The sequence below is a fragment of the Euphorbia lathyris genome, chromosome 3 (genome assembly GCF_963576675.1).
Source record: "Euphorbia lathyris chromosome 3, ddEupLath1.1, whole genome shotgun sequence".
Lineage (NCBI taxonomy): Eukaryota > Viridiplantae > Streptophyta > Magnoliopsida > Malpighiales > Euphorbiaceae > Euphorbia > Euphorbia lathyris.
Genome location: NC_088912.1, coordinates 12358450 through 12375164, shown reverse-complemented (window position 1 = coordinate 12375164; position 16715 = coordinate 12358450).

The window sequence follows — 16715 nt, the reverse complement described above, 5'->3', positions numbered from 1 at the left end:
ACAACCTCTACATGTTAGGGTAATGGGACGAGTATGAGAATGCCTCTAGGTACCCGGTACGGGGTATCCATCATAACTCTTTTGGTATATTTAAAAATATTATTGTTTTTTTATATATAAGATGTGAGATTTGAAGCTCAACATTTTGTTCTTCAACAATTGTGTGATACCACCAAACTCTTTTTTTCTTATTAATTAAGGTTTAACATGTTCAATTTTTAGATGAGTGATTTATTAAATTTATATTTTGTTAAATTTGTAATTTTTTTGTTTTATTTTTTTTATTCTTAACCGGCAAGGGTACCTACGAATTAAATGGAACCAATATGTAAAGCATATACTCGTTAGGGTAATGAGACGGATATGAGCACGTAAAAAATAAACAGGTAAGAGTTTAAGATTGATACTATATATCCACAAATACTTTGCTAATTGTCATCCTTAGGAACAAAGAATCTATTAAGACTTTCTTTAGTGATTTAAACCATTTTTATTGATTTTTATTCATATTTTAAGTGCAAGCAATAAATAAATTCAATCCTCAAAATGTAAATTTAATGAAAACAAAAGGTAAAACAGACATTTCAGGGAATCCAATAAAGGCACCCCGATTTTCCTCTGGAAAAGCCAAATGGAATGGTCTAGATAAACAACCCTTGTGTGACCCTTACAAAAGTGACATGTTAAAGCACATGGGTTTAACTTAATAACATACAACAATACACAGAAAATTACTATGTTACCCTTATGCATATAGCCTCCTGTAAGACAAAGTAGACATGTGGGATTGATGGTCGCATTATTTCTTAGCGAATAATGATAATTCATGACATCAATTTTTTTTAATTGAGGATGACATCATTATCATTCTCGAAGCTTCCCAATTTGGTTTTTTACTTCAAATAATATATAAGGTAAATAATTTATTAGTTCCTAATATATATTTTTGTTTTTTTATTTTCAAAAACATATTATAAGGTGTTTATGATTTTGTTCATATTAACCATTTGCTCTTTTTGTCTAGTTTTTTTAGATTTTTAATGGAATATATCTTAGTTTTCAGCATGCCCATAGTAGATACAAAATGATCATGTTATTATATTAGTTTATGTCTGTCTCTTTATGCCAAATATAACTGTTAAAAATCTAAAAAAATAGATAGAAGAACTAAAATCTTAATATTAACAAGAGATAAGAATATTATAATGTATTTTTCAAAATAGATGATTACACATTTGATTACATTACAACATTGATTACATTACATTGCATTACAACGTACCAAATGCACCCTTAAAGTATATTTCTAGAAAAGTCACTATAGTTCACCAACATATATAAAAATGGAAGAAGCATAGAGTTCATATACTAATAATTTTAAGCAAATATTACTACTTATAAGATAAAATAGTTTGAGCAAAAATTAAACCAGTAAATTTTTATTTGCGGTTTGATTGATTTGTAAAAACAATAATCTGATTAAAAAGTTTATAAATATATGTTTGTACTTTCTGCATTTCACAAAATTGAACATTTTGTAAAAAATTATTGTAATTACTATATTTATCGAGAAAATGTGCAATTTTGAGTAATTAAAAAAACTGACATTGCAAATTACACCATATATAAAGTCTAACTTTATAAATTAACTGAACCACAATTATTGTTTAGTTGAAATTCGACTCATAGATTATTTAAGTGCAAACTTCGCAAACCTCAAATCCCTATTTATAAGTTTTTAAACCCCAAGTCGGAAAAGCACCATTTTTTTACTGCACTCTTAAAATCTGAATGTCATAGATTAAAATTAACAAAAATTGCCAAAATAGTCAATGGAAGTTACTGAATTTTAGTCTAAAAACATGATTATATTAAAATATTGCATAAGACAAAAAACCTAAATTGTACATGTAAATAATGACAGGCATACATACCTCATCTTAAATGGTAAAATATATAAAGAAAAAGAGAGTAAATAGAAAAATAAAAAATGTAAATTTACCAAAAAAATAAATAAAGTAGGAATTTGGGGCAAGACAACTAGGATCGGTATTTTCTTGCTCCTCTAGAAAATAAGAAGCTAACCGTGCTACTAGACACTCCCCTCTCCGCTGCCGTCTCCATGGCAACCCAATGAAATCACACTCTCTTATGCTATCATCTTCTCCATACCCATATCGGACGGCCTCCCTCTCTACCCAAACCAAATTAAATTCCCTTCAATCCTTTGTTTGTTGCCCTCCAAACACTATTGCCTAGGAAAAGTTTGAAGCTTTATGCATTATTACAAGTTGTTGGGAATTTTTCTAGATTACGACAATTTAACAGAAGCAATAAATTTCAATTTTATTGAATTTATGAGGTTTACAAGAGGGTGTTCTCTAAAAACTTTCTAGAGTTACAATGAGATAAAACAAAAATAGTAGCAGTCGGTGTTTCCCAAAAATACCCAAAATAATTATCTTTACTATTTTTATCTCTCCCCAAAATAATTAGACTACCCTTTAAAATAAACTCTCACAAACTCTCAAGGCACAATTATGCCTCTCTCACTCTACATTATTCCTCTCTCTATTAACTCCGTTTCTCTCTTTTTTCACACAATTTTTGATACTATGAGAAGTATATTACATGGCTATTTATAGCCATGTAATGACCCATTATTATTCAACCAAGTAGTTGAATAATTAAATGTGGTGCCTCGTTTTTCAACAATAAAGGCACCCAATTTAGACTTTTATTTTTCTTTTATTATTTTTTTCATTTATCTTTTTGTTTTTTTGTTTATTTTAAATTAATGCTTCATTTTTTCAACAAACTTCCCATTAACTATTAATTTAAAACTTTCATTTTTTTTTAATATATGATGTACTTTCTCATCATCACCTTGTAAACGGAGCACTTCTCTCCGCAAACAACTTCTCGGAGCACTTCTCACCGAATCGAATTGTTAATGCACTTCTTATCAACCTTCAACAGCACTTCTCTCCAAATTAAACAAATTCTTCTTTCTCAACATGATGTGCCAAATTGATACTTTCTTCTTTCTTGTTCCTGCAATTCCTAAACTTCTTACACTTGAAACATTTAGGCTTTCCTTTGTGCCAGCAGTTTTTCTCATCATGACCATGTTTTTTGCAATGACCACATTGAAGAATTTCATTTTTTTAACAGGCAAGGAAAATTCCCTCAACTGCTTGCTCATTTTCTCCATTTCCTCTCTCTATTAACTCCCTTTCTCTTTTTTTTCCACAATTTTTAATACTATGAGAAGTATATTACATGGCTATTTATAGCCATGTAATGAACCCATTATTAACCAAGTAGTTGAATAATTAAATGTGGTGCCTCATTTTTCAACAATGCACCCAATGTGGCTCCTCTCAACCTCAAATTGAAACTAAGGAGACCAAACTTTGGGGTGGAAGGTTCGAAGAGAGCACGACTCATAGTGTCGAGAAATTTACTGAGTCTATTTCTTTTGATAAGTTGCTGTATAAGCAGAAATGATCAAGTTTCCATAGATTTTAGACTTTGGTGTTGTGATGCTATTGATAGCACTACAAGAAAAACAAACAATAATGAGCAAAAAATAATGAGTGGTGAAAAAACCTATCATTAAAAGTATATTTTTTGTAATTTTAATGAGTGGAAATAAAAGCAGGTCATTATTAATTAGGGTTAATACACATATTTGCCCATGTGTTTTCGTGAAAAAACAGATTTACCCTTAAATCAAATAAACCCACAAAACTATCCCTGAATTTTCCATAAACCTGCAATTATACCCTAATCTGACGGAGCTGCTAAACGGGGATGACATCAAACCTTCTTGTCTCCAAAAAATTGGATGACGACAATCAAAATTCATTTGGTTTCTTATTTTTTTCTATTGCTATTGCTTTTGGATTAATTAGGAGGTTTAGACACCATTTTATTAGGTTGATTGAACTTTTATGAAAATGAATTTTGACCAATCTGTTCTTCTAACTTGCTTTTAATCGAAATTGAATGTGCATATTTTTTTCTGTTTGTGATTGGTTGTTCTTATCTGAAGTTTTTCTGGAGATAAGAAGGTTTGATGTCATCGCCGTTTAGCAGCTCTGTCAGATTAGGGTATAATTGCAGGTTCATGGAAAATTCAGGGATAGTTTTGTGGGTTTATTTGATTTAAGGGCAAATCTGTTTTTCCGAGAAAACGCAAGGGCAAAGATGTGTATTAACCCTTATTAATTATAAAAAACTTAACTTTACTAAATTTTTTAACATTACGCTCATTATAAGTGCTAAATATTTTGGGCGGGATAAATTCCCACCAAAACAAAAGCCACTTTACCCTAATAAAGAAATAAAAAATACTTTGTAGTGTTAAAAGAAAAGAGAAAATAAAATATTGCAGACCATCTCTCTCCTATACGAAACTCTCTCTCTCTCTCTCGTCTCTCTCTTTGATTAGCTCCGGAAGGAAATCATTCCCTTACTCGAATTAGCTCTAGAAACCATGGTCGTCCACCTCTATTGTCACACTCTAGTCAATTGGACGAACCCCACGATCGACTGGAACAAGAATTGGTAAGCTCCCTTGTGCATGAGATTGTTGCCCTTTATACTCTTCTCCTCAAAATCGGAGTTTCTCTAGTTCTCAAATCAAACAAAAGTTGAGCTATTTTATTGTTTATTTGTATAAATGTCATTATTAGATACATACTTATGCCTTATTTGCAGGACTACTGAAAACCCTAATTTGTGCTATTGTGTTTTTCCTATGCTTTCTTTCTTTTTTGTTCGACTTGGTTAGGTTTGTGTTAACAGTATGCTTTTTAATAATTTTGCAGAAATGATCTTTCAATTGCGACTTAGAATTAATTACTTGAACCATGTTATGGAGTCAAAGAGGTGGGTTTCTCTGAAATCTATTTTACATTATAAAACTTTCAGGAATTTGAATTGTACATATAGCCATTAGGACTCGATTTCAATCCTCTATGTGTATTGGAATGAGTCTAATGATGAATTGAACTTTTGGAATGATGAGAATTGAGAAGAATTAACAATTTTCCCTGGAATGAAAATCAACTCCCTTGACCTGATTGGATATACTTCAATTGATGTAGTGAAATGTATTTTAATTTGGTTCTGAGGAGCAAGATAGTAATTTTAAGCACTTTTGACTCTTGTAACTTGGATTTTATTTCACTCATTATGATAAGCCTTTCTTATCAAATATTCAACCTTAATAATAATTTTATTTTAATATTATTATTATTATTCATATATGCGGTCATATTTTCCTAGTTTTGCTTATTTTCAGTCATCTAATGCTAAAAATGCATCATTCAGATTTTAATTTCTCTGCAGGTTGTTCATGTTGCTGCTCGTATTGGACAAACAGATATCTAAATTTTAATTTCTCTGCAGGCAGTTCATGTTGCTGCTCGGATGGACAAACAGCTTTCTTAAATCACTCTGTTTTAAAGTACCATGCTGGAACTCCATGGTTTAAGTGGCTTATAATAATTACATTATTGTTGATCTTTGGAAGTGTTTTTGGAAAATTGTAAAACAATTCTATACAATTACCCGTTGGTACCATTTTCTCATATTCTATTTCATTTTCTTTGTAATTTGGTCCTACGTATAGGTGGCCAAACAACATAAATTAAGTGTTAAGATGATAGTTTTCAAATTTGGGATATCAATGAAATGTTTTGTTGTATTACACTAAACTTTGACTAGTAATAATAATAATTAAAGAAATTAAAAGTTAATTAAATATAAATTATTAATATTTATCAAGCTTGCCATGATTTGTTTTTGCCACGGTTATGCTCGTGGTTAACTAATGTTCCTAGCAAAAAATGTTATATTTTTACCACGATTATGCTTGTGGCTAGGTGGGTTGATTGCCACGGGTCGCTATATCTTGCCATGGGTATTTTATTTTTGCCACGATTTTGCTTGTGGCAAAAGGATATGACTAGCCACGGATTTTTCTATGGCATAAAAATCAATTTATGCCACAACTATTATTTTTCCGTGGCAACTACCTAGCCACGCTCACTTGTGCCACAAGAGTATCTAGTTTGAATTTCCGTGGCTAAATAGTATAGCCACAGAAATATTACAATAGTGCCACGATTTTAATCGTGGCGCAAGTGGTGATTTTTTGTAGTGTCATTTTCCATCTTGAGATATCAATGTATTTACCATCGATCCATGCTTCGTTGTTCCCAGGCGAGAAAAGTGATAAATATTGAACACAATAGACAAATTGCAACACAATGCAAAAAGTATTTGTTATTTAGAATGTAAACTGAGGAAGCTTTAAATAGCTTTACAATGAACAGAAATCCAAAAAGAGAAACTAACGTATCCCACATATACAGGAAACGTGATTACAGGAAAGACCAAAACAGATAGAATCAAACTCTAACTTATTCCTATTTTCTAGGAGCTTATTATTAACAGCAAAGACTACTTCAAAGAAATCTAACAAGAAGACACGTGACTTAACAAAACTCTCCCCTAAACTAAACTTGCTTACAACAAGTTAGTTTATACCCAAGCTGCTTCGAACACCAAGTGCTTCTCTAAGCTTCTCAAATTGATCAAGCTTTAAAGGTTTTGTCATGATATCTGCAACTTGCTCATTCGTGCCACAATATTCCATTTTAATTGACCCATCATTTACAAGATTTCTTAAGAAATGAAATCTTACATCAATATGTTTGCTTCTCCCATGAAGTATCGGATTCTTTGCAAGTTTAATAGTAGAAGAATTGTCACAGAGAACCTTCACATAGTCAATTTTTGTACCTTCAATTTGTTTCAGAATTCTCTGCATCCAGACACATTGACACGCACATGAGGCAGCAGCGATATATTCTGCCTCTGTAGTTGACAAACTCACTACAGGTTGCTTCTTTGATGCCCAAGCTACAGCTCCTCCACTTAATACGAACACATACCTTGATGTACTCTTTCGATCATCTATATCACCAGCATAATCACTGTCTGTAGATGCCATTAACTCAGTTGTGCAGCCTCGTTTGTAAACAATGCCAAAATCAGCAGTACTTTGAATGTATCTCAAGATTCTCTTAGCTGCTAACATATGTATTTCCATTGGTTTTGACATAAATCTGCTTATAAGACATACACTGTACATCAAATCTGGACTTGTGACAGTCATATATAGCAAGCTTCCAACGATCTGCTTGAATAAGGTTCCATTTACTTGAGTGCCTTCCTCCTCCTTTGATAGTTTGTTTCCTGGAACAATTGGATTTCTGACTCCATTGCACCTTTTCATCCCGAATTTTTCAAGCATTTCACTGGCATATTTCTTCTCGCTGATGAAAATGCCATTTACTCCTTGATGAACTTCCACTCCCAAGAAATACTTGATTTCTCCTAGATCAGTCATCTCGAACTCATTCTTCATAGAGTTTTTGAAATTTTGTATCATAATCAAATCATTGCCTGTAAAAACAAGATCATCAACATAGAGACTTATAATTAGAATCTTGTTGTTCTCCTGTTTTAAAAGGTAGGATCACAGCAGCTTCTTTCGAACCCTTCTTTGACGAAGTATCCTTCAATTCTACTAAACCACGCCCTTGGAGCTTGCTTTAAGCCATAAAGAGCTTTGTTTAGTTTGTATACTTTGTTCTCCTCTCCCTTAACTTCATAGCCTTGTGGCTGAGCAACGTAGACGTCTTCTTTGAGTTCTCCGTGCAGAAATGCGCTTTTAACGTCTAGTTGAAACAACTTCCAACCATTTTTCGCTGCTACTGCAATTACCATGCGAATAATATCCTATCGTGCTACTGGTGCAAAGACCTCATTGTCGTCAATTCCCTTTTCTTGAGCATACCCTTTGGCCACGAGGCGTGCTTTACTTTTGTCAATCTCTCCATTTTCGTTCAGCTTGGTTCGATACACCCACTTGACACCTATCACCTTCACTTCCAAATGAGCCTTTACAAGTTCCCAAGTTTGATTTTTCTTTATTGCTTCGATTTCAAGATCCATTGCATCCCTCCATTTCTTCAATTTTGCTGCTTGTTCATAGAAAATGGGATCAGCAGATATACATAGAGCAAAGTTTTGTACCTCATCTTCAGAGAATCCTTCTCCACTTGTGTAATCTTCTAAGTAGGCAGGAGCTCTTCGTTCTCTGATTGAGAAAGATGAATTAGAGGTATTATTGGGGCTGGAATTTAGTGAGTTAGAGCTGGAACTTGCTGAATTTGGAACATCACTGTTGGAGCTTGAATTTTCTACGTCATTGGAGGTGATGTCTTCATCCACATCTGCTGTATTTTCTTCATCTAAATCTGCTTATTCTTCACTTTCATCTCCTTGATTGTGGGCTTCTTCATATTCTTCTCCCCAATCAAGTACATCAGTAGTCTCCTCTTTTGTTTTTTCCCAATCCCACTTTCATCTTCTTCAAAGATGACATCTCTACTGATGGTTACTTTCTTTGTGAAAGGATTAATCAGCTTATATCCTTTGGACTCCACACTGTAGCCGATCAGGACTAATTTCTGACTTTTTGCGTCTAACTTCAATCTCTTAGCATCAAGTACATGTACATTTTCAATGCAGCCAAAGACCCTTAAATATTCAATGTTAGGTTTCAAATCGCCAACATTCCTCTGGAGTTTTATTTTTCACAGAGGCAACGGGACTCCGATTGAGAATGTGACATGTCCACTTCGTAGCATCTGGCCAAAGCATTTTGGGCATTTGTTTTTCTTCAAGCAAGCATCTCACCATATTGAGGATTGTACGGTTTTTACGTTCCGCAACTCCATTTTGCTGAGGCGTATACGCTGTAGTAAGCTGTCTTCTTATGCCTTGTGTTTTGCAAAATTCTGAAAATTCTTTGGAGTTGAATTCTCCTCCTCTATCTGTTCTTAAGTTGCACATTGATAGACCACACTCTTTCTCCACCATTATTTTGAAATTTTTGAAAGTCACAAAAGCTTCACTCTTTTTCGTTCAGAAAATAAACCCACATCTTTCGACTAAAGTCATCTATGAATGTTAATATGTACCTCTTTTGACTGTAGGAGGCAGGCGAAATAGGACCACAAATGTCTGAGTGTATGAGCTGTAATTTCTTTATGGCTCTCCAATTACTCTTCTTTGAAATGGCTACTCTGTGTTGTTTTCCCATCATGCAACTTGTACATTTTTTTGTTGGGGTTTTGATGTTTGGTAGCCCTCGAACCATCTCTTTGTTGTGCAGCAATGCTAGATTTTTATAGCTCAGATGCCCAAATCTTTGATGCCAAATTTCACTCGATTTTTCAATTTGTGCATTAAAGCAAGAAGGTGATTTCATGAGAATGTTTGCAATAACTACAAACATTTTGTTTGCTGTCATTTCACTTTTCATTATAACACCACGGGTCGGATGACATAACTTGCACACTCCATGTTTGATAAGAATGGTGATTCCTCATTCTTGTAATTGACCTATACTCAGCAGGTTATTACGCAATTCAGGTACATAAAAAACATCACTCACAATTTGGATTTGGCCTCCAACTTCGAGCTTGATACTCCCTTTCCCCATCACCATCAGCTTGGAATCATTCCAAATTTAACAGAATGCTTAAAAACTTCATCAAGTCGTGTGAACCACTCTTTGTTTCCTGACATGTGGTTCGAACATCCAGAATCAAGAAACCAGATCCCTTTCCTTTTGTCTTGTTTGAGATCAACTTGCGCCATTAACAACATCTCATCTTCATCATCGATCTTGGCATAGTGAGCCCGTTTCTCTGAATTTTGACATTCATACTGAAAATGTCCCAAATTGTGACATTTATAGCATTGAATAGCAGATTTGTCAAAGAACGATCCGCCTCTGCCTCTTCCTCGACCTCTAAACGTGCCTCTGCCTCGTCCACTTCGGTCTTCATGTGTAACTTTCAATACTTGATCTTCTTCTACAGATCCTTTCATCCTTTGTTCGTGAATTAAAAGGCTGCTTTAGAGTTCATCCACAGTTAAAACATCAACATTATTTGATTCTTGAATTGAACATACCACATAGTTGAATTTTGGAACTAAGGATCGAAGAATCTTTCCTGTGATATCAGCTTCTTTGAGACTTTCACCACATGATTTCATCCTCTTGGCAATTGAGAGTGTTCTTCCAAAATAGGCATTGACACTTTCCCCTTCTTTCATCTTCAGAATTTCGAATTCAGTTTTTAGGGTTTGAAGTTGTGCTATTTTAACCCTTGTTGACCCTTTAAATTTCTGCTTCATCGAGTCCCAAATCTGCTTGGATGTATCATCGTTCAGAATGGTTTCCATAATTTCTCTGTCAATGGCTTGAGAGAGATAATTCTTCACCTTCTTATCTTTCAATTGTTGTTCTGCAATAACTTTAGTCTCTGCTTCTGATGGCTCTCTTCCTGTTGGAATCTCTGTTATTCTGTCTTCTACTAGGCTCCAGAATTCCTTTGCTCGAAGGAAATTCTGTATCAATTTTGCCCAATGTTCATGGAAGCCATCAAATTTTGGGATAGCTGGTTGCACAAAACAATTATTATTGTTGCTTTCTGCCATCTCTTCACACTATTCTCTCGTGTTTCTCTCACACTCTTCTCTCTCAATCAGGCCTGTTCAGGCTCTGATACCAAATGATAAATATTGAACACAATAGACAAATTGCAACACAATGCAAAGAGTATTTGTTATTTAGAATGTAAACTGAGGAAGCTTTAAATAGCTTTACAATGAACAGAAATCCAAAAAGAGAAACTAACGTATCCCACATATACAGGAAACGTAATTATAGGAAAGACCAAAACAGATAGAATCAAACTCTAACTTATTCCTATCTTCTAGGAACTTATTGTTAACAGCAAAGACTACTTCAAAGAAACCTAACAAGAAGACATGTGACTTAACAAAAAGCCGCCCCTCAAAACCCCTAAATCCGGTCGATACAAATTTGAGATATCGATGTCTTGAATTTGTAGGTGTAAGCCGTTTGCTATCAAATAAGAGGAAAGTGACACGTTACCTTCATGTGTCAAACTTATAAAACGTAGTGGCAGCATACTATGTGCTTATCAAAATGACTCATTCTTTTAATTTAACTATTACTAAAACAATGTTTTAAATTCCATAAAAAAACATTATTTAAAAGATTTTTTGTACAAATTTAATCTATTCGATTTTTTTTACTTGGACAAAAACAATAACTAAAATAATGATATATTCTTTATATGATTAATTAATATATATAAATTAAAAAATTTAACCAAAGACTATAATAACAAATATGAATTTATTTTAAAATAAACTAGTTTGAAGGTATAAATATGCATTAAATTCTGCATATATAAAATTTTCCTTCAATTGCTTTTACCAAGATTTTGATTTCAGCGAGTTAAATGAAGTCAGAAAGTACTCGGAAAAGTGGAACCTGTTGAACTCATGCAGCTCACCACTATGGATCGATAATTGAAATAAAACATGCAGGAATTTGAAAAGGTTTTTTGCAATTAAGTTCCCAAACATCGATCTCCTCTCTCCATAATTCTGCAATAATCACCAAGTTCAAAAGCAGCTTTTGAAATAGATCTAAGGATAGGAGTACGTGGTGCCCATGGATTCCTATTTGTAGATTCTTAGGTCAATCTTTTCAAATTTCGAGCAAAATCCACATCAGAAACTCAATTGAAATTCATGAATTTAAAAATTAGCAAAGAAAGCCCGGTTTGGTGCCAAGTTTCCCTCCTAGTCTCGGTCAGCCAATTTCTACAGAATGGGTCAATCCACTTTGAACATCAAGCATCCCATTAATTTATATGTATTCCGTCTAGGAGGGCATCCCAAAGTATCTGTAGGGATTCCATCCTACAAAGATATAGAACCAATAAAGAAATATTAAATGAAGAGAAATAAGGTAGAGAGAGTAGTTATAGATAGAAGGGCAAAGGGAAAGGAAAAAGAGGAAATGAGGAAAAAGAGGGTATAAAAGTAATCTTATGTTAGAAGAGTCAAATTTTGCATTGACAGATCATTTTTAGCTGTTGTACACCAAAGGTCAAAAAGGCAAAATCTGAAATGAGATAAACATTATAAACCTTTGATGAAATTTACCCATATTTTAAGGATTATATAATTATTTTTATCATAAAATTGTAACATTATTTTCCATGTTAGCAAAAAAAATTGATAACACTGTTGAAGGAAAATTATTATATATATATATATATATATATAGGAGAGGGTTCTTGTGAGAACCCTTTCCTAGGTGAGAACTCACCTTAGGTGAGAACCACCCAAAACTACGTAGTTTTGGGTAAGGAAATTTAAAAAAAAACACTACTATCTAGGGGATCGAACCTGAGACCTTGCATCTATACTCCACACTACTTACCACTGAGCCAATTGTCTTTCTTGTGTACTATGTGTCGCGCTGATTAATATATTATGACCCTTTTAGCTTCCATTGTTTAATATTTGATGCATGCACTTATTATATCAATTAAATGTGCATAATAATAAATTATTAATAAAAAAATAAATATACATAATAATGAATTATTAATAGAAAAAAATGCAAAAACATGCTCTAATTTCTTATTTATTTAATTCTTCTATATTTTTATAATTTATATTTTAAAATGTTAAGGACGATGTTCTAAATATTGTTACATATATTCTAAACTTTATAATTTGTGTGCTAAAAATTAAGTATAATGTTTAAAAAAATAGTAAATATATGGACCATTTTTACATTTGTTCTATAATATAATTTATAACACTCATATTCTAAATAACATAATGTATGTTCTAAAAAACATAACGCATGTTCTAAAGTTTATATTTTGTGTACCAAAAATTAAGTATAATGTTCTAAAAAAATCAGTAGATATCTCGATCGTTTTTTCATTTGTTCTATAATATAATTTATAACTCATGTTCGAAAAAACATAACACGTGTTCTAAAAAACATAACGTATGTTCTAAAAAATATGTCGTACGTTCTAAACTTCATAGTTCGTGTTTTAAAAGTTAAAATATATGTTCTAACGTTTGTTTTAAAAAATATATAGTTTGTGTTCCAAAAATTAAGTATAATGTTCTAAAAAAATCAGTAGATATTTCGATCGTTTTTTCACTTGTTCTATAATATAATTTATAACTCATGTTCGAAAAAACATAACACGTGTTCTAAAAAACGTAACGTATGTTCTAAAAAATATGTCGTACGTTCTAACTTCATAGTTCGTGTTTTAAAAGTTAAAATATATGTTATAACGTATGTTTTAAAAAATATATAGTTTGTGTTCTAAAAATTAAGTATAATGTTCTAAAAAATCAGTAGATATCTGGATCGTTTTTTCATTTGTTCTATAATATAATTTATAACTCATGTTCGAAAAAACATAACACATGTTCTAAAAAACATAACGTATGTTCTAAAAAATATGTCGTACGTTCTAAACTTCATAGTTCGTGTTTTAAAAGTTAAAATATATGTCCTAACGTATGTTTTAAAAAATATATTTTCTTATGTAACATAAATTACAAAAATATAAAGGAATTAAATAAATAAGAAATTAGAGCATGTTCTTGGATTTTTTTTATTAATAATTCATTATTATGCACATTTCTCTTTTTTTCTATTAATAATTCATTATTATGCACATTTCCTTTTTTCTATTAATAATTCATTATTATGCATATTTAATCGATATTATTAAGTGCATGTGTCAAATATTAAACAAAAAAAAACAATAGAAGCTAAAAGGGAGATGGTATATTAATCAGCACGCGAAATAATATACAAAAAGAGCAATTGGCTCAGTGGTAAACAATATGGAGTGTAGATGAATAGGTCGTAGGTTTTGAACCCCCTAATAAGCAGCAACATTTTTTCTTAATTTTCCTACTCAAAACTACGTAGTTTTGGGTGGTTCTCACCTAAGGTGAGTTCTCACTTAGGGGAGGGTTCTCACTTGATCCCTCCCCTATATATATATATATATATATATTGCGATAAACAGACGGCTTGAAATAATTTGGATTATCTACAAAACTTACAAATTAGAATAACTAAGCAAATAAAAGTTATCGGACTGGTGTATTTTGCAAGTTGGGTTTTAGAGGGTATTAAAAAAAGTACAATTAAACCTATGTGAAGATAAAAGGAATTATATAAACCCTACTGTACTTATCTTATTAGTCAATATTTCAACAAATATCAAATGTATTTATAAAAAAACAAACAAATATTAAATGTAAGGAGAATTGAGAATCAAATTGGTTAAACTTGGGATGAGGGTCAATTTAGTGCAAATTTAAGTTTAGGTATCAATTCAGTCCTTAAATTAACAAATTTTAACAAAGTGAGCCAGATTTTTTAAATTTTTTGGTATTCAAACTGATTTAATCCAATTCAATTGGTTGAAATTTAAAAATATGAGGGTTGAGTTGATGTCTATGTTTTAATTTTGACCAAATCAATTCTGGCTGCCAACTATAGGGACGTTTTGACCCTTAACTCAATGTAAGGATATTATTATTAAGACTATGGATGGGAACGGGTGATATACCCGCGAGTATACGGTATTATCCAATCCTAATCAAATCACAAAACGGTTATAAGACAGAGTATGACTAAAAAAGGTTACCAAGTCACTAGTATGAGAATAACCCCAATAGTGCCGACTCCTTTATATAAAAAAACTTATTAATAGTTGTAAATGTAAAAAATAAATTTCAAGACCATAACTTATTATCTCTCAACCAATAAATTTTTTTATTAAAATTAAAAAAATATATAACTTACTTGGTAATGGTTAGTTTCATACTATTTGATTCTTCAATTGAACATACCACGTAGTTGAATTTTGGAACTAAGGATCGAAGAATCTTTCCTGTGATATCAGCTTCTTTGAGACTTTCACCACATGATTTCATCCTCTTGGCAATTGAGAGTGTTCTTCCAAAATAGGCATTGACACTTTCCCCTTCTTTCATCTTCAGAATTTCGAATTCAGTTTTTAGGGTTTGAAGTTGTGCTATTTTAACCCTTGTTGACCCTTTAAATTTCTCGAGTCCCAAATCTGCTTGGATGTATCATCGTTCAGAATGGTTTCCATAATTTCTCTGTCAATGGCTTGAGAGAGATAATTCTTCACCTTCTTATCTTTCAATTGTTGTTCTTCAATAACTTTAGTCTCTGCTTCTGATGGCTCTCTTCCTGCTGGAATCTCTGTTATTCCGTCTTCTACTAGGCTCCAGAATTCCTTTGCTCGAAGGAAATTCTCCATCAATTTTGCCCAATGTTCATGGAAGCCATCAAATTTTGGGATAGCTGGTTGCACAAAACCATTATTATTGTTGCTTTCTGCCATCTCTTCACACTCTTCTCTCGTGTTTCTCTCACACTCTTCTCTCTCAATCAGGCCTGTTCAGGCTCTGATACCAAATGATAAATATTGAACACAATAGACAAATTGCAACACAATGCAAAGAGTATTTGTTATTTAGAATGTAAACTGATGAAGCTTTAAATAGCTTTACAATGAATAGAAATCCAAAAAGAGAAACTAACGTATCCCACATTTACAGGAAACGTGATTATAGGAAAGACCAAAACAGATAGAATCAAACTCTAACTTATTTCTATTTTCTAGGAACTTATTGTTAACAGCAAAGACTACTTCAAATGAACCTACCAAGAAGACATGTGACTTAACAAAAAGCCGCCCCTCAAAACCCCTAAATCCGGTAGATACAAATTTGAGATATCAATGTCTTTAATTTGTAGGTGTAAGTCGTTTGCTATCAAATAAGAGGAAAGTGACACGTTACCTTCATTTGTCAAACTTATAAAACATAGTGGCAGCATACTATGTGCTTATCAAAATGACTCATTCTTTTAATTTGACTATTACTAAAACAATATTTTAAATTCCATAAAAAAAACATTATTTAAAAGATTTTTTGTACAAATTTAACCTATTCGATTTTTTTACTTGGACAAAAACAATAACTAAAGTAATGGTATATTCTTTATATGATTAATTAATATATATAAATTCAAAAATTTAACCAAAGACTAGAATAACAAATATGAATTTATTTTAAAATAAACTAATTTGAAGGTATAAATATGCATTAAATTCTGCATATATAGAATTTTCCTTCAATTGCTTTTACCAAGATTTTGATTTCAGCGAGTTAAATGAAGTCAGAAAGTACTCGGAAAAGTGGAACCTGTTGAACTCATGCAGCTCACCACTATGGATCGATAATTGAAATAAAACATGCAGGAATTTGAAAAGGTTTTTTGCAATTAAGTTCCCAAACATCGATCTCCTCTCTCCATAATTCTACAATAATCACCAAGTTCAAAAGCAGCTTTTGAAATAGATCTAAGGATAGGAGTAATGGATTCCTATTTGTAGATTCTTGGGTCAATCTTTTCAAATTTCGAGCAAAATCCACATTAGAAACTCAATTGAAATTCATGAATTTAAAAATTAGCAAAGAAAGCCGGGTTTGGTGCTAAGTTTCCCTCCTAGTCTCGGTCAGCCAATTTCTACAGAATGGGTCAATCCACTTTGAACATCAAGCATCCCATTAATTTATGTGTATTCCGTCCAGGAGGGCATCCCAAAGTATCTGTAGGGATTCCATCCTACAAAGATATAGAACCAATA